This window comes from Ranitomeya imitator, chromosome 3, assembly GCF_032444005.1.
Source record: "Ranitomeya imitator isolate aRanImi1 chromosome 3, aRanImi1.pri, whole genome shotgun sequence".
In the NCBI taxonomy this organism is placed as follows: Eukaryota; Metazoa; Chordata; class Amphibia; order Anura; family Dendrobatidae; genus Ranitomeya; species Ranitomeya imitator.
In genome coordinates, this window is record NC_091284.1 from 143,451,851 (window position 1) to 143,474,771 (window position 22,921).

Genomic DNA, 22,921 nt, shown 5'->3' on the forward strand with positions numbered 1-22,921 from the left:
AGGCCTACTAATTGTGTATGGGTGAAACAGTGGCGCATCTGCGGTCCCTCCTTCCACTAGGCCTCCACTGACCTGTCTACTGCGGCCCGTGTACCCCTTGAACCAACCTAATAAAATATTTAAAAAATTAATTTGATTATAAAAAATAAGATCGTGTTGAGATCTCAAATGCAGACATTTTAACAATCAAAACAAACACACAACAAATATCTGGAACTGTACTACAAAGGTCCAACAGCTACAATTTCTTTCTCCTGCAAGAAGTTAACTGAAAGTTTTTTGGAGTTGTTAACACAGATATGGCATCCACCGAGTGTTGTCCTGTCGCGTCTCCTTTAAATTATTTCCAATAAGATGTTAAACTATTAATTTAATAAAATCAATAATTAAAAAAATAATTGAGTAAGTCAAAAGCACATTGCAAATAAACATTAATTACAAATCAAGAAGCATGGCGCGTCCGAGGGTGAGTAGATACCGAATAAGAATATAATCACCCTCGGACGCGCAATGCTTATTTACAACAGCCTTCCTTCCTAAGAATCAGCCCTTCCGTGGTGTAGAGAGAGGTTGTGTTACACTCCAAGGTGTTCCCCGGGTTGCCTTTCCTGAGCTTCGATCTTCCGGCTCTCGTTTAGTAGCTGTTGGAAACTACGCTGCATTAGGCCTACTAATTGTGTATGGGTGAAACAGTGGCGCATCTGCGGTCCCTCCTTCCACTAGGCCTCCACTGACCTGTCTACTGCGGCCCGTGTACCCCTTGAACCAACCTAATAAAATATTTAAAAAATTAATTTGATTATAAAAAATAAGATCGTGTTGAGATCTCAAATGCAGACATTTTAACAATCAAAACAAACACACAACAAATATCTGGAACTGTACTACAAAGGTCCAACAGCTACAATTTCTTTCTCCTGCAAGAAGTTAACTGAAAGTTTTTTGGAGTTGTTAACACAGATATGGCATCCACCGAGTGTTGTCCTGTCGCGTCTCCTTTAAATTATTTCCAATAAGATGTTAAACTATTAATTTAATAAAATCAATAATTAAAAAAATAATTGAGTAAGTCAAAAGCACATTGCAAATAAACATTAATTACAAATCAAGAAGCATGGTGCGTCCGAGGGTGAGTAGATACCGAATAAGAATATAATCACCCTCGGACGCGCAATGCTTATTTACAACAGCCTTCCTTCCTAAGAATCAGCCCTTCCGTGGTGTAGAGAGAGGTTGTGTTACACTCCAAGGTGTTCCCCGGGTTGCCTTTCCTGAGCTTCGATCTTCCGGCTCTCGTTTAGTAGCTGTTGGAAACTACGCTGCATTAGGCCTACTAATTGTGTATGGGTGAAACAGTGGCGCATCTGCGGTCCCTCCTTCCACTAGGCCTCCACTGACCTGTCTACTGCGGCCCGTGTACCCCTTGAACCAACCTAATAAAATATTTAAAAAATTAATTTGATTATAAAAAATAAGATCGTGTTGAGATCTCAAATGCAGACATTTTAACAATCAAAACAAACACACAACAAATATCTGGAACTGTACTACAAAGGTCCAACAGCTACAATTTCTTTCTCCTGCAAGAAGTTAACTGAAAGTTTTTTGGAGTTGTTAACACAGATATGGCATCCACCGAGTGTTGTCCTGTCGCGTCTCCTTTAAATTATTTCCAATAAGATGTTAAACTATTAATTTAATAAAATCAATAATTAAAAAAATAATTGAGTAAGTCAAAAGCACATTGCAATAAACATTAATTACAAATCAAGAAGCATGGCGCGTCCGAGGGTGAGTAGATACCGAATAAGAATATAATCACCCTCGGACGCGCAATGCTTATTTACAACAGCCTTCCTTCCTAAGAATCAGCCCTTCCGTGGTGTAGAGAGAGGTTGTGTTACACTCCAAGGTGTTCCCCGGGTTGCCTTTCATGAGCTTCGATCTTCCGGCTCTCGTTTAGTAGTTGGTGGAAACTACGCTGCATTAGGCCTACAAATTTGGTATGGGGTGTAGAGACAGGTTGTGTTACACTCCAAGGTTTTCACCAGGTTGCCTTTCCTGAGCTTCTATCTTCAGGCTCTCATTAAATTGTGGTTAAATGGAACAACTGCATTTGGCGTACTAGTTGGTTTGGGGCCTACTATCGGTGTCTGCCACTCCTTGCTGTTCTCCTGGTTTCCTGTCCTGAAATTCCATTTTCAGCCTCTCGTTAAGTAGTTGTTAATGTTAGACTGCATTTGGCCTACTAGTTGGGTTGGGGCCTACTATCGGTGTCTGCCACTCCTTGCTGTTCTCCTCCACTGAACAAAGCTGTGCCGCCTGTTTACTACGGTTGTCAATTTTGAACTGCATTTCGACTACTTACTGATTTGGCCCTACTCTCTGTGTCAGCCTCTCATTCCAGTTGTCCTCCACTGCAATGCCCCCTGGTTATTCCTGTGTTACCAATTTTGAACTGCATTTAGCCCACTTTCTTCTTTGGGCCTATATCTGTGTTTCCACTTCATCGTGCCCATTGCCCAGCCAGTGATAGATAAGTCTGCTGGTACATTGACCCATAACGCAACATTCCCCGTGCACGCTACACAACAACATTGTGACCCTGCTGAAAGTCAGGTTGCTCTTCCCGCATACCATACCACCTTACACGGGGACAAAGAGGAAGGTGCAGATGAAAGTGCAGGTTCCTTCATCAGGTGGGGGGAGGAATACTAGTTGGCGACGTCACTGGCACAGGGCCTCTCATAGTACGCAAAAGTGTTGCTGCCGGTGGGAGGCGCCCCCGCCGTGCAAACACACCGCTGTACTTTGAGGGGCCCTGTGCCAGTGCCAATGCCAACGAGTGGGCCCCCCCTGCTTGCTCAGGTTCACAGCACTTGCAAAGTTGAAATACTTGCCTCTCCCTGCTCCACTGCCGTGACGTGGTCCAGATTTCCTGGGCCCACTAATTACTTGAACCAGCCCTACCCCACACAACTTTAGCCAAATGACCCCCAATTTCAAATGCCTTCCAATTATTATAAGGTAAATTACGCTTGACAAGCTTCATTAAGAAGAATGGATGGTTTTGACATTAAAATGGGCACTCTAGGTGTTTTCCTGGCCCCCACTCACTGCCGACTATGCTGCCCCATTGACTTGCATTGGGTTTCGTGTTTCGGTCGATCCCGACTTTACGTCATAATCGGCCGATTTCACTCGACCCGACTTTGGACATAGTCGGGTTTCGCAAAACCCGGCTCGACTCTAAAAAGGTCAAGGTCGCTCAACTCTACTGCAGACCATTCCATCTAAGTCTGCATTCAAATGGCACTCCTTCCCTTCTGAGCCCTCCCATGTGCCCAAACAGTGGTTCCCCCCACATATGGTGTATCATCGCACTCAGGACAAATTGGGCAACAAATTTTGGGGTCCAATTTCTCCTGTTACCCTCAGGAAAATACAAAACTGGGGGCTAAAAAAATAATTTTTGTGGGAAAAAAATTTTGTTTTATTTTTACGGCTCTGCATTATAAACTTCTGTGAAGCACTTGGTGGGTCAAAGTGCTCACCACACCTCTAGATAAGTTCCTTAGGGGGTCTACTTTCCAAAATGGTGTCATTTGTGGGGGGTTTCAATGTTTAGGCACATCAGTGGCTCTTCAAACGCAACATGGCGTCCCATCTCAATTCCTGTCAATTTTGCTTTGAAAAGTCAAACGGCGCTCCTTCCCTTCCGAGCTCTCCCATCCACCCAAACAGTGGTTTACCCCCACATATGGGGTATCAGCGTACTCAGGACAAATTGTACAACAACTATTGGGGTCCAATTTCTTCTCTTACCCTTGGGAAAATAAAAAATTGGGGGCAAAAAGATAATTTTTGTGAAAAAATATGATTTTTTATTTTTACGGTTCTACATTATAAACTTCTGTGAAGCACTTGGTGGGTCAAAGTGCTCACCACACCTCTAGATAAGTTCCTTAGGGGGACTTTCCAAAATGTTGTCACTTGTGGGGGGTTTCAATGTTTAGGCACATCAGTGGCTCTTCAAACGCAACATGACGTCCCATCTCAATTCCTGTCAATTTTGCATTGAAAAGTCAAACGGCGCTCCTTCCCTTCCGAGCTCTCCCATCCGCCCAAACAGTGGTTTACCCCCACATATGGGCTATAAGCGTACTCAGGACAAATTGTACAACAACTTTTTGAGTCCAATTTCTTCTCTTACCCTTGGGAAAATAAAAAATTGGGGGCAAAAAGATAATTTTTGTGAAAAAATATGATTTTTATTTTTACGGTTCTACATTATAAACTTCTGTGAAGCACTTGTTGGGTCAAAGTGCTCACCACACCTCTAGATAAGTTCCTTAGGGGGTCTACTTTCCAAAATGGTGTCACTTGTGGGGGGTTTCAATGTTTAGCCACATCAGGGGCTCTCCAAACGAAACATGGCGTCCCATCTCAATTCCAGTCAATTTTGCATTGAAAAGTCAAATGGCACTCCTTCGCTTCCGAGCTCTGCCATGCGCCCAAACAGTGGTTTACCCCCACATGTGGGGTATTGGCAAACTCAGGACAAATTGTACAACAATGTTTGGGGTCCATTTTCTCCTGTTACCCTTGGTAAAATAAAACAAATTGGAGCTGAATTAAATTTTTTGTGAAAAAAAGTTAAATGTTCATTTTTATTTAAACATTCAAAAAATTCCTGTGAAGCACCAGAAGGGTTAATAAACTTCTTGAATATGGTTTTGAGCACCTTGAGGGGTGTAGTTTTTAGAATGGTGTCACACTTGGGTATTTTCTATCATATAGACCCCTCAAAATGACTTCAAATGAGATGTGGTCCCTAAAATAAAATGGTGTTGTAGAAATGAGAAATTGCTGGTCAATTTTTAACCCTTATAACTCCCTAACAAAAAAAAATTTTGGTTCCAAAATTGTGCTGATGTAAAGTAGACATGTGGGAAATGTTACTTATTAAGTATTTTGTGTGACATATCTCTGTGATTTAATTGCATAAAAATTCAAAGTTGGAAAATTGCGAAATTTTCATAATTTTCGCCAAATTTCCATTTTTTTCACAAATAAACGCAGGTACTATCAAATAATTTTTACCATTGTCATGAAGTACAATATGTCTCGAGAAAACATTGTCAGAATCACCAGGATCCATTGAAGCGTTCCAGAGTTATAACCTCATAAAGGGACAGTGGTCAGAATTGTAAAAATTGGCCCGGTCATTAACGTGCAAACCACCCTTGGGGGTAAAGGGGTTAAACATATTTTCTGCCTGTACCAGCCAATCGGCCTCAAGAGAACAAAGATCCATCTTTAAAAAAAAACAGAAGAAGGCACTATGGCATTAGTATTTACCCAGAAGGATAATAACTCAAATAAACAACGCAATTCACCCTAGTGAATTAATGTCCACCAGCAAATATAGAACCAATATCAAAGTGAACATAAACCATGAATAACCGAGAAAGTATATAAAAAGATATAATTTTATTGAAAGTAAAAATCACAAAAAAGGAAAAAACAACAAATAATACTACAACATATAACAAAGAATATTTTGAATGAGGAGACCAGATCCATATAATATATAAAGGTACTAAAAAAGTGTATGTTAAAACATATAGCCCTCCAAAGTGCAACAAAATGAGACCAAGTCGATGACCCAAAAAAATAAGTCATCCATCTCAATAAAGTGCATATGCATCTATCATAAGTCATCTAACCTAGACAAAATAAGTGCATAAAGCTCTGGAAAAATACTAGTACCAGTGTGCAGATGATCTGTGACCCTCAAGGACTCCGACTCCAACGTACGTTTCGCCAAAGTGGCTTTTTCAAGGAGTGAAGAGGAAGTGGAAGTGGAGTGTTTTTTATACATAGCCCCAACCAATCAAATGGTATGAAAGGGGTCATGTGAGCATTAAAGACTTACATAATTATAAACCCTATTAAAACACCTATATATATATATAGGATAAAATGGTTCACCCATTCATATACATCCTAAGACAGTCTGCACACAAAAATAATAAAATTACACAATAACAGGACACAATATGCGGCAAAACAGGAAGTGACATGTCATAATGAAGATAAACATACATAACCATGTGACCAAAAACTTCACATAACAGGAGCAATGTGATCTAAAAGAGGGGCAAGCATAATAAACAATGCGGCGCTATACAAATACCAGGATATCTAAGAAACAGAGCGCAATATGCGCGAGTACCGGAAGTGACGTAACAAGCATTGATTAGCATATGTAAACATTAATAAAATACCCCGCTAGCCAGCGAGGAATATAGTCTAAAAGGGACCGATCCTATAAAGAAACGCGGCGCCATGGATCCACATATGCTGCGCAGACACTGGACAGCCACCGCGAAACCGGAAGTGACGTTCCGCAGTCCGCACCAGCACAGTGGAAAACCAAGGCAACGCATAGCCACACACATGTGGCATCACGTGGTAACCTAGCAACCCCAAAAGAAGTGCACACCGCCAGTTAACCCCGCCCACCCTAGGTGACATAGCACATAAACCGCACTGCCCATAAGCTAATACGAAGTACATAAAACCCAGAGGAGTAGATTGAGATGGATGACTTATTTTTTTGGGTCATCGACTTGGTCTCATTTTGTTGCACTTTGGAGGGCTATGTGTTTTAACATACACTTTTTTAGTACCTTTATATATTATATGGATCTGGTCTCCTCATTCAAAATATTCTTTGTTATATGTTGTAGTATTATTTGTTGTATTTCCTTTTTTGTGATTTTTACTTTCAATAAAATTATATCTTTTTATATACTTTCTCGGTTATTCATAGTAACATAGTAACATAGTTAGTAAGGCCGAAAAAAGACATTTGTCCATCCAGTTCAGCCTATATTCCATCATAATAAATCCCCAGATCTACGTCCTTCTACAGAACCTAATTGTATGATACAATATTGTTCTGCTCCAGGAAGACATCCAGGCTTCTCTTGAACCCCTCGACTGAGTTCGCCATCACCACCTCCTCAGGCAAGCAATTCCAGATTCTCACTGCCCTAACAGTAAAGAATCCTCTTCTATGTTGGTGGAAAAACCTTCTCTCCTCCAGACGCAAAGAATGCCCCCTTGTGCCCGTCACCTTCCTTGGTATAAACAGATCCTCAGCGAGATATTTGTATTGTCCCCTTATATACATATACATGGTTATTAGATCGCCCCTCAGTCGTCTTTTTTCTAGACTAAATAATCCTAATTTCGCTAATCTATCTGGGTATTGTAGTTCTCCCATCCCCTTTATTAATTTTGTTGCCCTCCTTTGTACTCTCTCTAGTTCCATTATATCCTTCCTGAGCACCGGTGCCCAAAACTGGACACAGTACTCCGTGTGCGGTCTAACTAGGGATTTGTACAGGCAGTATAATGCTCTCATCATGTGTATCCAGACCTCTTTTAATGCACCCCATGATCCTGTTTGCCTTGGCAGCTGCTGCCTGGCACTGGCCGCTCCAGGTAAGTTTATCATTAACTAGGATCCCCAAGTCCTTCTCCCTGTCAGATTTACCCAGTGGTTTCCCGTTCAGTGTGTAATGGTGATATTGATTCCCTCTTCCCATGTGTATAACCTTACATTTATCATTGTTAAACCTCATCTGCCACCTTTCAGCCCAAGTTTCCAACTTATCCAGATCCATCTGTAGCAGAATACTATCTTCTCTTGTATTAACTGCTTTACATTGTTTTGTATCATCTGCAAATATCGATATTTTACTGTGTAAACCTTCTACCAGATCATTAATGAATATGTTGAAGAGAACAGGTCCCAATACCGACCCCTGCGGTACCCCACTGGTCACAGCGACCCAGTTAGAGACTATACCATTTATAACCACCCTCTGCTTTCTATCACTAAGCCAGTTACTAACCCATTTACACACATTTTCCCCCAGACCAAGCATTCTCATTTTGTGTACCAACCTCTTGTGCGGCACGGTATCAAACGCTTTGGAAAAATCGAGATATACCACGTCCAATGACTCACTCATGGTTTATGTTCACTTTGATATTGGTTCTATATTTGCTGGTGGACATTAATTCACTAGGGTGAATTGCATTGTTTATTTGAGTTATTATCCTTCTAGGTAAATACTAATGCCATAGTGCCTTCTTCTGTTTTTTTTCAAGATGGATCTTCGTTCTCTTGAGGCCAATTGGCTGGTACAGGCAGAAAATATGTTTAAAGGAGAACCGACACAGAATACTACCAATCATAGCAATATACGTGAGATTAAAAGTAAAATTAAAAATTGCTTCCACGGTAGGATAAAAATTTGGTGGAACAAAATTTTCTTGGAGAATTATTTAAGTAAACATTTGATTCCTAGAGGCCTTCGGGTGCAATTATTTCCTTCATATGGGAAGAATGATGTGGGATTCTCATCAGCATGGGAGAATATATGTAACATCTGTTCAAATTCATTTTTAACGTTGATTGTAGATTTTAATTCTAAATCTCTGCCTTTGCTTGAAAAAGAATTGATGACCTCCAGCGGGATCTTAATAAATTAATTACACCCCTGGAGGCTGAGGGATTCAGAAAGGAACTAGAGGATTTACATTTGACCAGAAAGATGTATAATACAAGGATGCAGAAACGTAAGAACTTTGCCCAGTTTTCTCCCAGGAAAAGGATGACTCTGGTTGATCTTGGCATTAATACTCTGTGCTCTAACAAGGTAATTAACCTGTCTGATATTGTTCTCACAGTTCCACAGATGGAAGTTCTTAATCTTGGTCTCAATTTCTCACCGACTGCTAAATTTGATCCTTTTTTAGCAATAAAAGACTTGCATTTGTTTGCACAAAAGCTACTACTTAAGAAACTTCATCATAAAAATTCAAATGACGTTATTGGTACCACCTTGGAAACGGAGGAAGAAACTGAGGCTTTGGACGCTCTAAATGAACTTCTACAAGAACAGTCCTCTGTGTCCTCAAGTAAGTTCCCTAAAAGTCTGGTCCCCAGGTCTAAAAAGTTTCCACCTCTTACACTTAGTGCTAACATTGATCTGTTTGTTAAACTTGTGAGTGAAGATCTGAAGAAGGTATCTACCCTGGTTAAAGATCATAATTGTACATTAGAACATAAAAAAGCAATTGAAGAGCTGTCCTCTAGGACAGACATAGTCATCAAACCATCGGATAAAGGTGGGAACATCGTTGTTTGGCCTTGTAATATGTACGAGAAGGAAGTATATAGACTTTTAAAAGATGTGAAGTGCTACAGAAGATTAACCTTCAATCCTCTGTCGTCCTTCAGTGTACAACTTAGGGACATTCTTTTGAGGTCAGTGGAGGCCTCTATTATCAGCAAGAAGCAGATGGATTATCTATCTGTAGAATATCCCACTATTGCCACTTTTTATGTACCTCCTAAAGTACATAAAAATGCGTCATGTCCACCAGGTCGTCCAATTGTGGCAGGGAACAACAGTTTCATTGAACCAATATGCAAATTGATTGATTTTGTTCTTCATCTTATGGTAGAAACTTTACCGTCCTACCTTAAGGACACAAATGATGTACTTCGGAAAATGGATGGATTACAGTTGGAAGATAATATGATTCTGGTCACGTGTGACATTGAATCTTTGTATACGTCTATAATACACGAGGATGGCATCACGGCTGTCAAACAATTTTTGAGGATGTCCAGTGAGGACAGTGAGTTTTCTTCCTTTATCGTGGATCTTCTCCAGTTTGCACTCACGCATAATTTTTTTATTTTTAATGAGAAGTTTTTCCTACAGCTCCAGGGAACAGCAATGGGGGCGGCTTTTGCGCCCTCATATGCTAATTTGTTCCTGGGGCTGTGGGAGAGGATGATTTTTATTACCGAACCTCTCCCTTTGGTCGATAGAGTGCAATACTGGGGAAGATACATTGATGATATTTTGTTTATTTGGCAGGGCTCTTTTGATGAACTGCAGACTTTTATGGGCCATCTGAATGACAACAATTTGAATCTACGTTTGACGTATAAAGCAGGAAGATCTAAGATGGAATTTCTGGACATTCTGTTGGAGGTTGATGAACTGGGATTCATACATACAGATGTGTTCCGGAAACCGACCTCTACCAACAGTCTTCTTCATTTCTCATCATCACATCAACAAAGTCTTATTAAAGGCATACCTGTGGGACAGTTCTTACGGATGCGACGCATCTGCTCTGATGAGGTTTCTTTTGAAAAGCAAAGTAGAGACTTGAGTGCAAGATTTACCGAGAGAGGATATTCTTCACAATGTATTAAAAAGGCATATTGGCGAGCTAAACGTACTGATCGTGTTCAAGCATTGAATAAACAGAGATTGGAAGATGACAATTGTGATAAGGTACGATATATCCAAACTTTCAACTGCAGATGGTATGAGGTGAAGGATATATTATCCAAACATTGGAAGGTCTTGCAGTTGGACCCGATTCTTGCGCAACACCTTCCATCTAAACCATCTGTTACTTATAGGAGGTCACCAAATATAAGGGACTCGTTAGTGCATAGCCATTATGTGAACAAAAGGAATGATAATCTGTTTGGCTCACGAGGGTCTAAATGGGGCTGCCGTCCTTGTGGCTCCTGTGTAGCATGCCCTAACGTTGAGAGGTGTACTATGTTTTCTAGTGCTGATGGGAATAAAACCTACAACATCCTTTACCCCATTACATGTACTACCACTGCGGTCATCTATTGCGCTAGCTGTCCTTGTGAATTTAAGTATGTTGGTTTGACTTCCAGGGAACTAAGAAGAAGAGTTAGGGAGCATGTTTTAGATATTAAAGCAGCCCAAACAGCCATTGATATTGAATCTCTCAAAACCCTGCCTAAGCATTTTAAGTTGTATCACCAATGTGATAGCTCTTTATTGAGGGTGAGAGGGATTGATCACATAATGTTAAATATGAGAGGCGGAGATATCAAGAAAAGGCTGGCCCAAATTGAAGCCAAGTGGATCTACAGACTGAATACCTTGGCACCATATGGCCTCAATGAGCAGATGTCTTTTAGTGCTTATTTGTAGTTTTTATTAATATTTATTCTTTTCTTTTTTCTTCATTTTTGTTTTTATACTTTTAAGTCCTTTTCGGTATCAGTATTTGACTGGGATATCGGATGGAATTATATTGGATGGAATCTATATGTTACTGTTGCCTTGTATTTTAATAAAATGATTATTTATGTTATTCCTTTCACTCGTTCGCACGTGTGTTTCACTGCACTTTTATTTATTTTTTTTTTTTTTACTTTTTGTCTTCTCTGGGTGGTAGTCTAAACCTGATATTCTATTTGAATGTGCATCAGCGGCCTTTATGTTCCGCTTGTGCGCATGATCAAATATGTTTTTTGCAATTTGAGATATATTGGACTATCTATTTGTGCTTATGGGCTTTATCTACTCCTCTGGGTTTTATGTACTTCGTATTAGCTTATGGGCGGTGCGGTTTATGTGCTATGTCACCTAGGGTGGGCGGGGTTAACTGGCGGTGTGCACTTCTTTTGGGTTTGCTAGGTTACCACGTGATGCCACATGTGTGTGACTATGCGTTGCCTTGGTTTTCCGCTGTGCTGGTGCGGACTGCGGAACGTCACTTCCGGTTTCGCGGTGGCTGTCCGGTGTCTGCGCAGCATATGTGGATCCACGGCGCCGCGTTTCTCTATAGGATCGGTCGCTTTTAGACTATATTCCTCGCTGGCTAGCGGGGTATTTTATTAATGTTTACATATGCTAATCAATGCTTGTTACGTCACTTCCGGTACTCGCGCATATTGCGCTCTGTTTCTTAGATATCCTGGTATTTGTATAGAGCCACATTGTTTATTATGCTTGCCCCTCTTTTAGATCACATTGCTCCTGTTATGTGAAGTTTTTGGTCACATGGTTATGTATGTTTATCTTCATTATGACATGTCACTTCCTGTTTTGCCACATATTGTGTCCTGTTATTGTGTAGTTTTATTATTTTTGTGTGCAGACTGTCTTAGGATGTATATGAATGGGTGAACCATTTTATCCTATATATATATATATTAATAGGGTTTATAATTATTTAAGTCTTTAACCCTTATCCGGCTGAATAGGTACAATTGTAACTATTCCGTTTTAAAATTGCAATAACTTTTTTTTGAAAAGACGTAGAGGGCTGAAATTTCGTGACATCTCTACATTTTTGGTCCAGAATATATTGGCCAAATTTCAATAAAATATCTCCACCCGCTTCTGAGATAAGGGGTCGAGATCTTTTTGCATCCATAACAAGCTGCATAGGTACAAATGTACCTCATATATTTTGAATGAAGATAATGCAAGGGAAAAAGCATAATTTTTTTTTTTATGATAATGCTATTTAACTATTATAAACAAGTAAAAAACTGTTCATTTACATTCTAAAAGAAAATGTAAGAAACTGTTTTTTATTGATTTTCTTTGCAAGTAATGCATGTTGGCTTTGCTACAGAGTGTTCATCGCAAATGGGTTTCACACAAACCACACAAGACTTTCTAGTCTTGCGTTGTTTTCGCCTCAGGTCTCTGCAGACATAGCAACTACCAACAACAGGGGAGGGTCCACGACTACCATGAGGTATTTTGGGGCCAGCTGCTGGCTGCGATGCTACCACAATGCATCGTCCAAGCACCATTTCTACTGCACCTCGAAGAAAATGGTTTCTCATTATCATTTTGTTTGTACTACGATCTTCAATTGCAATCATACACAGCTGATTTGCGAGATCTTTCAGGAACTTTCTTCGTTGATCCTTTGCCCTGAAGCTTGGATTGTGTTCTCTGTAGATGATGTAGGATGCTAACCCACTGACATCAATCATATTGTAGAAAAATGCCAAAGTCCAACGTGATGTTCGTCGTTTCACAGTGTACTCTCCCAACATTTTATCCATAACATCAACGCCACCTTTTGTTATGTTGTAGTATTTTATTATCTCTGGCTTGGCTGCTAGTGTCTCTTCAACTTCTCCCGTCATGTGCATAGATGATAGAAGCACGACTGATTTGTTCTTCTTTGGTACATATGAACAGACTGTTGCATCATGATTGTAGGCAAAATTTGTCGAGTATACAGGCCTTTCTTTGGCAGGCTGCATGTTGTTAGGTAGGAACCTTTTGTTTTTTCTCACTGTACCAACTAGTGTCATGTTCCAGGAGTTCAATACCTTAGCTAGTTCCATGGTTGTAAAGAAGTTATCGGTGGTGACATTTCTTCCAGAGCCTTTATACGAGCTCACTAGGTCCAATACTGTTCGTTCTCCAATGTTTACTTGTCGAGGACCATCAGTTGGTTTCCCAGTGTAGAGCTGACCTTGTAAAGGGTAGGCATTTGATGAGTCACAAGCCCAGAAAATCTTTATGCCATATTTAGCTGGTTTTGAAGGTATATACTGGGTAAATTTAGTATGACCTCTAAATGGAAATAATTGCTCGTCGACGGTGATACAATGATATGGCTTGTAGGCTCTCTCCAGATTACTGTTCAGCATTGTCCAGATGTCCCGTATTGGTGCAGCTTTATCTGTTTGCACACGTTCTGCACGTGTATTTTCGTTGTCAAACCTGATAAATCTGAGTATCATCTTGAAGCGGTCACGAGACATGGCTGCACGTATAAGAGGCAGAGCAGCAACATTCCACATTTCCTCCAGATTCTCTTTGTTGGCTCTGTGCACACCAGCAGCAATCAGTATGCCCAAAAATGCATGAAGTTCAGTTTCAGTAAATTGCTTGAATGTTTTTTGTGGTGGCCGTTTGGAAGAATCAGGAAAACGTTGTACCAGTTCGTTGTTGTAAGCATCACAAACTCTCTTGGCCTTTCGATTCGTTTCCCGTAATATGATGTCACACATCTCGGGAGTCATGATGGACTTGAATAGCTCTTTTGCTGTATATAGGTTGCTGATTGCTGCAGGGCCACCTCTTTGTCGTAGGACATTACGAGATTTTGTTTGTGCATTTGGCAGTGGATTACTGCACCATTAAGTTTCATCCTTAGCAGTCCAAATGTCGCCTGCACTTTGAGGCACAGAATCATCCTCAACACTTTCGTCTGATTCGTATTCATTTTCATGCTCTATGACCATTTCTTGTTCAATGTCTGAATCTTCTTCAGTAACATCCACTTGTGGTACATAGTTTTCATCATCAGATGGAACATATGGTTCATCCTCATGCTCAGAATCAGATTCTTCTAGCATTCGCATTATTTCGTCAGACGTAAATCTGTAAATATGAAAAAATGTAAAATAAATAATTTTCCGAAATACTACATTATTGGCTTTTCACAAAATTATACTAACCTGCAAACACGTTTTCTTGGATTATGGCGGAAACTAGATCCAGCATTACTATCACTCATGATGACTTGCTAGATGAATTTTGGCTTCGTATTTTGTGCTGAATATAAATAAAACATCGTAAAACAATATGTAGATACTAATTATTATCCATTTTTCGTATAAAAATTATACCTATAGTGATAAGTTTCATACAAAATATATGTAAGCCAAGTCCAGGCTGAAAGACAATTTGACTGTTCTGTCCCCACATAATGAGAATAAAGGTATAACTGGCTGTTAGATGCTGTGAGACTTTCCTACCTTCGTTTCCAAGAAATTGAAGACTTCACAAGCCTAGAAATGTGTGCTCACAGCAATGAGATGAACAGCAAAATGGCTAATGAGAGGAGGGAGGCAGGAAGACAAGTAGAAGCCACTCCCAGTTTGAATTAACTTAATTGACAGCAACATAAGTGACCAGTAACAACACTGAACAATAGATATCAGCATAACATTTGTAGCTGAATGAACTTTAGTTTCTGAAACCAAGTAAAGTCTTCCCATAGTGGAGGTATATGTGAAGGTACAATTGTACCTATGCAGCCTGTTAAGGTTGTAAAATTATGCAGCCTGACAAGGGTTAATGCTCACATGACCCCTTTCATACCATTTGATTTGTTGAGGCTATTTATAAAAAACACTCCACTTCCACTTCCTCTTCACTCCTTGTTAAAGCCACTTTGGCGAAACGTACGTTGGAGTCGGAGTCCTTGAGGGTCACAGATCATCTCCACACTGGTACTAGTATTTTTCCAGAGCTTTATGCACTTATTTTGTCTAGGTTAGACGACTTATGATAGATGCATATGCACTTTATTGAGATGGATGACTTATTTTTTGGGTCATCGACTTGGTCTCATTTTGTTGCACTTTGGAGGGCTATATGTTTTAACATACACTTTTTTAGTACCTTTATATATTATATGGATCTGGTCTCCTCATTCAAAATATTCTTTGTTATATGTTGTAGTATTGTTTGTTGTTTTTTCCTTTTTTGTGATTTTTACTTTCAATAAAATTATATCTTTTTATATACTTTCTCGGTTATTCATGGTTTATGTTCACTTTGATATTGGTTCTATATTTGCTGGTGGACATTAATTCACTAGGGTGAATTGCGTTGTTTATTCAGCGAATCATGCCAAACTGAACCTTGACACGTTCACTCATTTCTAATGACAACGTCTAAATATGGTGCCTAATGAAGTGCATAAGGATGGAAAAAATGCATCCAGCAAGATATTAAAGAGAACTAGTTAGCAGGATTGCGCTTAGTAACCTACATATACTGTCAGGTTGGCGCTGTTATACTTATTAAAATGATACCTTGGTTGATGAAATCTGTCTTATTATTGTTGTATAATCTATATTTTCAATTTTTGGTTAATGAGATTCTTGTAATTTGATCTCGGTTTGGGCCTGTGGCGGGGTCTTTATGTGCTGCTCTGCTTAGGTATTCATACTGATGGCTTAAATTTCATGGTAGTAGGAAAAAACGGATAGCACTCACCGATCCTTAAGATTCCATCCTTTATTCAATTATAGTTTAACCCTGCTGTTCTGTTGGTCAAAAATGACCGACTTTGAACTTCAATATTCTTTAAAATATTCAAGATGCGGCTCTGAAACCCGTGGCCGACCGACCCATCCTCATTTAAGTCAATCAACCACAAGTTTCAGAACCGCATCTTGAACACCCCAAAAAATACCAAAGTTCAAAATAGGTCTCCCCAGACCGAACAGAACAGCAGGGTTAAATGTCATCGCTGGGAGAGTGAGGACAGGAGTATGCGATTGCAGGTGCTGACGATGGCCGTTTCGCGCCTTTCCAGCGCTCTCACGGGTCAATCTCCCAGCCATGACATTTTAACTATAATTGAATAAAGGAATCTTAAAGATCGGTGAGTGCTATCCATTTTTTCCTACTACCATGAAATTTATCTACATGTCTTTTCTGGAGGAGCACCCGGGATCCGGAGGTATAGCTTGTTTTTGAACATTACACCTGTTACACATGGATCTATTGGCATTAGCAGTGCTGTCTGTTTTTTTCTTTTGGAATGGTGGAATACTGACGGTTTATGACAGGTCACTGATCCCTCAGTGACCTGCCTTTATTCTCCTTACTGAATATATTATTCTTTGAAATAAAATCACACTCAGCACTCAGGCCCGGCAAATGCACAGCAGCATACCCATATCTACAGTATAATATGCATTAAATTATTATATTTAGTTATATACATTTATTCAGAAAAAAAAATCCTTTCTCAAAATGGTGCTTGCTGATCTGATAGATGCTAATGCGCAGGCCCCGCCAGCACCATTTTGCTAGAGGAACAAAAAATTGTCAGCTGAATTAGGGTTAGTCAGCTCAATCTTGCTGACGGATTCCCTTTAAATCTGCTTGCGAATCTTATGGGACTCAATTAATAAATTACATCACAGTAGTTCATATCATCAAATATTTGTGACATAGAGAGATTGTCTGAAAGGATGTTATTATAACACCCGTATAGTGTGATGAACAGCTAATATATTTAGGTGTTAGGCATAGTGCTCTCAACAAGTCTGACTGAACTCAGTATATTGGTGATAGATAGAGATACTGTATATTATTATGTGCTATGAAGTATAAAGTTGAAAATAGGTGTAAACATATTGACGGATGGATATCAGAACAAATAAAACTAAAAAAACAGAAATACCACAAATAGTTACGGTTTAGAAACTATGACCTGTGATACTATTGAATTTTAATTTTCTGTTGAACCTTACTGATTTTTTAACTTGCATGCATTTTTAACCTTTTTTTCACTTATGTTTGTGTTTCTCATTCCTTTTACCACCTGTTTTTTGGATTGCTATAGATTTTTTTCCACAATGGAGAAAAGTGGAGAAAAAATATATTGAAGAAACAATGCTATTATTTTATACATATAAACAAAATTTCTAAATATTTGAAAAAAGAAACAAAAGAATAGGCCATACCATGGGGATCACCAAAGGCACGGATATGACAAAAAATAAACACAGTTTTATTTACTTAAATTCGCAAAACACTTACATTCAAAAACATTTAAAAAGAAGGGTCACATGTGCGCCATATCAACACTACACACACCAAGCCCAAAATAAGGCTACAACCTGAGCCTGACTCATAGGAAATTTAAATATAAATGTATACATACAAAGACACATAGATTGGGGTTCTATATAGACAGCATATCGGATACATAGCCTAAGTATTCATGACCTGTATGTGTTAATAGCCCTAATGGGCCAAAGATGTAGTGAATACACATTTGCTCTAGTTAGGACAATGTTTACCCTTATCGCTCAATAAATACACATTTGTTCTTATTAGCACAATGTTTACCCTTATTGCTCACTACAGCCTGGACTATTGTCACAGAGCACCCTCTAATAGGCAAGAAAATAGACCCTACAGCAGCACCCAGTATGAGAAAGAGCAATCAGAAAAATATTATCACCTACACAGGTTACCTGCTGGCTGCAATAACTATATCCCTCACAATGAAAACACAATGGTATTAATGCTTCGACGAAGCCACTGCTTGTGGCGACACATGTTGGGTATCCACTCCTGTGCTTGACTCCTTTAGGAATAGGTTTTAATACTGGGCCATCCTGTGGTATTGGTCATGGATGGCTATGTAGGTCGGTGCTTTCAGCTCATGCAAGTTTAGTTTAATACTTGGTGTGCATTAATCCCATTGTGTTTTCATTGTGAGGGATATGGTTATTGCAGCCAGCAAGTAACCTGTGTGGGTGATAATATTGATTTAACTATTAAATCATTAATAGCTTAACAATGCCAAAATCCAAGGTTGCACAGGAATTGAATGAACTTTTGTAAGAACAAGAAATGTCCCAAAAAATTGCCCTTTAAATCCACTGCAGTCAAGTTTTCTCTTTTGTATATACAGTACAGACCAAAAGTTTGGACACACCTTCTTATTTAAAGATATTTCTGTATTTTCATGACTATGAAAAATGTACATTCACACTGAAGGCATCAAAACTATGAATTAACACATGTGGAATTATATACTTTAAAAAAAAGGATGAAACAACTGAAATTATGTCTTATATTCTAGGTTCTTCAAAGTAGCCACGTTTTGCAATGATGACTGCTTTGCATACTCTTGGCATTCTCTTGATGATCTTCAAGAGGTAGTCACCGGGAATGGTCTTCCAACAATCTTGAAGGAGTTCCCAGAGATGCTTAGCACTTGTTGGCCCTTTTGCCTTCGCTCTATGGTCCAGCTCACCCCAAACCATCTCGATTGGGTTCAGATGTGGTGACTGTGGAGGCCAGGTCATCTGGCATAGCACCCCATCACTCTCCTTCTTGGTCAAATAGGCCGTACACAGCCCGTGACACAGGACAACTAAGAAATGCAATTTTCTGCCATAGTCATTTGGAAAGACAGATGGGACCCACAAGAATGGTGGCAATAAAATGGCTCTTACACTTTTTTTGTTATAATCCTGGAGAGCCCCTTAAATTCTTTACAATTAAAGCTAGTTTTCACCTTCTTGATCAGATGAAATTTTGCAAATGTTACATAAATGTACATGTGTTACTTTATTTTGAAATAACTCTGGAATGCTATAACACATTGCTAGGGAATCCCCACATGTACTTATGCTGGCTAACAGATGTAAATCATTCAGCTGCAGCAAGAAAAACTAAATCTCCGAGCACTAAAAAATACTCGGAGAACCCCCGAGCATGCTTGAGAAATCTCGAGTAACACGTATATTCACTAATTACAATGTCTGAGTAATGCATGAAATTTTAGGGTTCTTCAATAAACTATAAAATTTTTGTTCTAGATTATAAACAATTTCAATGTGGGATCAGCCCTCTGTTTATTAGGTTAGCCACTGTTTTCATACATATTTTATTAGGTAATCAAAAAAATATTGGTGGGGTCTGACAGCTGTCACCCCCCAAAAACAGCTATTATCACTTTTGAAGATGGTAAAATGTATACAGTGTACCCATTTTTTCTATAGGATCACCATTCAGAGGCCACTAAACAGTCCTTGAAACTGTGCTTTTTCTGCTCCATACTTTCTTTGTTTTTTTGTTTTTTTTAAGCCACTGTCAGAGGTGATAACAGAATAATTGTTGTAATGAATGGTGTTGGATCCCAACTATTTTCATCACCTATCCCAACTATATTGATCACCTATAAATATAAAAAATAGTACACAAATTCTTTAACTCAGAATTTCCAAATAGAATATTTGAAAAAAAGATTTTCTAAAACAGATACCTCTTTTATGGAAGTTTTCAACAGAAACTTCATTTTATTCATTTTATAATTAATCTAATATAATTATAAAATGTTTATTTAAGAAGTATTATCTTTCTCTAAATTGTAATCAACTTACAAATTTGCTATTTCATAAATTATTTCTCTCCAACTATTAAAGCCAGTGAATCTATGCATTACTTAACAATTACATCTGAAGGGAGCCAGGAAATAATTAATGCAACCTGGCTAATTCAACTTCATTTAATTCCCCAAATCAGCTGGTTACAGAAATATGATCTTGTAATTTCTTGGAAGCCAAGCAAGATGACATTTCAATCTGTCTAGAGTTGTCAAATTTGTTGATCTCACTCTGCATGCAGAAAGAATAAATTGTGCAAAAGTTTTGCTTAAGGATACTTTTAGAATGATTTAAGCTTAGTTTACAAAAATAATCAAATTAGCTGCTTAGTAGCTTTATTATCATGAATATTTTAATTATCATCACAATTATTGCAGCCTTAAGTCTATAAGTGCAAAAAGAGCCCGGGAATAATGCAAAATGCTTTGAGTAAAACCATGTCTCTCAAAATGTACATTTATCAAATTCTTAAAAAATTGATGATGATGAATTTGTTAACAATAATGAATTTAAAGCATATTAACATTTGCATGTCATGATCCAGTCCTGAGTTTGTTTTCAGCTGTCTTTTCTCTGGACTGGTCATGTGGGAGTTAATCCCCTCTGCCTCATTTTGAAGCTGGCTGGGCAATTTCAGTCCTCTGCAGCCTGCAGACAGTGTCAGCTATAGTTCTTGTTTCCTGGCTTGAGCCCCTGACCTATGTACCTTAGAAATCCTTGTGCCTCTGACTGCCTGTACTCGTGTATGACTCAACCTGATCTCTGGACTTAGCCCCTTGTTTTCCATCTCTGATACCACGCTCCACGACTGGCTTTGACTCTGGCTTGTATCTCAACTTCGTCTTATGTCTCACTATTTGGTTACCACGTTCCCGGTAGGCTCTGACTTCTTGCTTGTCCTTGACTGCGTGCTTTGCTGTTACATTTGGTACTTTGGCTCCTGACAGTTTTGGATTCGGCTTGTCTGACTACTCTTTCATTACCTGTGGCATCTGCGCTGCTGCTCAGTGTTGCTACCCTTTGTGTGCAACCTCTCTTCCCTCACCAGCAGCCCCTGAAGGAGGTTGCACTATACTGCACTGCAGCAACACATTACATTACAAGGGGATTTTTGCATTTTTTTTCTCTGGTCATGGATCCGCTTTTTAACCTGGCAGATCAAGTGTCCAGTTTGACACAGATGGTGTGGGATTTTTCGGTGGAACATTGGGCCCTTGTCAAGTCTCATACTCACAAAAAAACTGACGGATACTGTTAAGACCTGAAGGGAACCACCCCCCGTGCTGTTAGTCAACCTGGTGAGTCAGTAGATGTTTCTTCTGTACTCTCTTGATCCCTTGCTTAAGCTTCGTGACACCTTTTCTAGTGAAAAAAGATACATTTCGTACATTAACAGAGAGTTGGAAATTATTGTTTTCCCTTAGACCTCGATCGTCTGGGAATGAGTCTCAGCGGGTAGGGATTATTATCTCCTTACTTAGGGAGGGTCCCCAATCTTGGGCTTTCTCGCTGCCCCCACTACTCCTGAATTGATGTTGGTAGATATGTTCTTTGAGGCCCTAGGACTTATCTATCATGAACTGGACCATGTCAGGCTGGCAGAGGATACCATTATGGGTCTGGTTCAGGAGAAGCGTTCAGCCGAGTGGTACACCCCCGAGTTCCGCCAATGGTCCACTGAAGTGTCCTGGAATGATTCCACGCTGAGATGTCTGTTCAGGTGTGGACTGGCGGATTATCTAAAGGATGCTCTGGCTTTCCATATACATCCCAGCTCATTCATTGGAGGAAGCTATGACTCAGGCTATCCGCATGGATTGGAAGCTATGGGAGAGAGGTGTTGCACATTGAGAGGTTCCGTTGTTCTCTGCTGGTCCTGTTGTTTTGCCTCCGTCTGAACCTATGGAGGTGGGGGCTGCCAATCTTGAGGAGAAGAAGAGGAGACAATGGCATGAAGCAAAGTTGTGTTTCTACTGCGGAGATCACTGACATTGGAAAAAAGACAGCTCCTCCTGTTCACCAACCAACAAGCGGCTGAGTCAGGGTGATTGTCGTGGTAGTCACCCAGACTCTCAGGTACCTGTTTTTGCATTTTCAAAAATTTTGTTGGAAGTGGAACTTTGTTGTGGCTCCTCCACTTCTGTTCCCTGATGATGGAAGCTATTTCTAAATACGCATCTGGGTGCACGGTGATGGGATGTGGCGACCCTTAGAAGTATATTACATATATTTTCTGTGCTCTTCCTTTTTGCACATCTGCACTTTATAAACTTTGGATCTGCATCAATTTGCTGTCACCAAAATGGTCTGTGGATTTTCTTTTCCTCTCACAGCTTTCTTTGCTTTGCACTGTGCACTTTTTTGTGGCAAATTTTTGCAATTATCAGTTTACAATTTTACCACATTGATTGATCTATGGACATCAATTGCACATTTATTGATCTTTGTATTTTATCACTTGTAATTTATTTACGGTAGTTATCTAGTTTTTTAGTTCTTTGGTATGCACTAATAAGGAATATAACTGTAAAATAAGGCATCTGGGTCTGGGTTTTATATCTAATATATATATGTATATATATATATATATATATATATATATATATATATAGGTATATATGTATATTTGTAACTTTGTCCTGATACGCGTACAACTTTTATTAATTATGCTATAAAATTGCCATTTCTACACAATTAAGGCATTTTTTAAACTGATTTTCTGCTTGAGATATATTTTTAGCTATCTATGGTTCTGGTTGGTGTGGTTGGTCTCTCCACTTATGCCTTTGTGGATTGTGGGTCGTCCATGAACTTTGTGAACTCTGACTTGGTGTCCAGGTGTGTTAGGTACAGTTAGGCTGGAGACTCCTATTCATGTTGTTGCCATTGACAAAACACCACTGGCTAAGAATGTCATCAAAATGGTTTCAGAGGAGTATCTCCTTAAAGTGAGTTCCTTGCAACAGGAACTTATTTCATGCTTTGTTATGAACAATCTGCCTGTGGGACTGGCTTTGGGGTTCCCCTAGTTGCAATTACATAATCCTGTGATAAACTGGGAATCTCAGGATATTGTTAAATGGG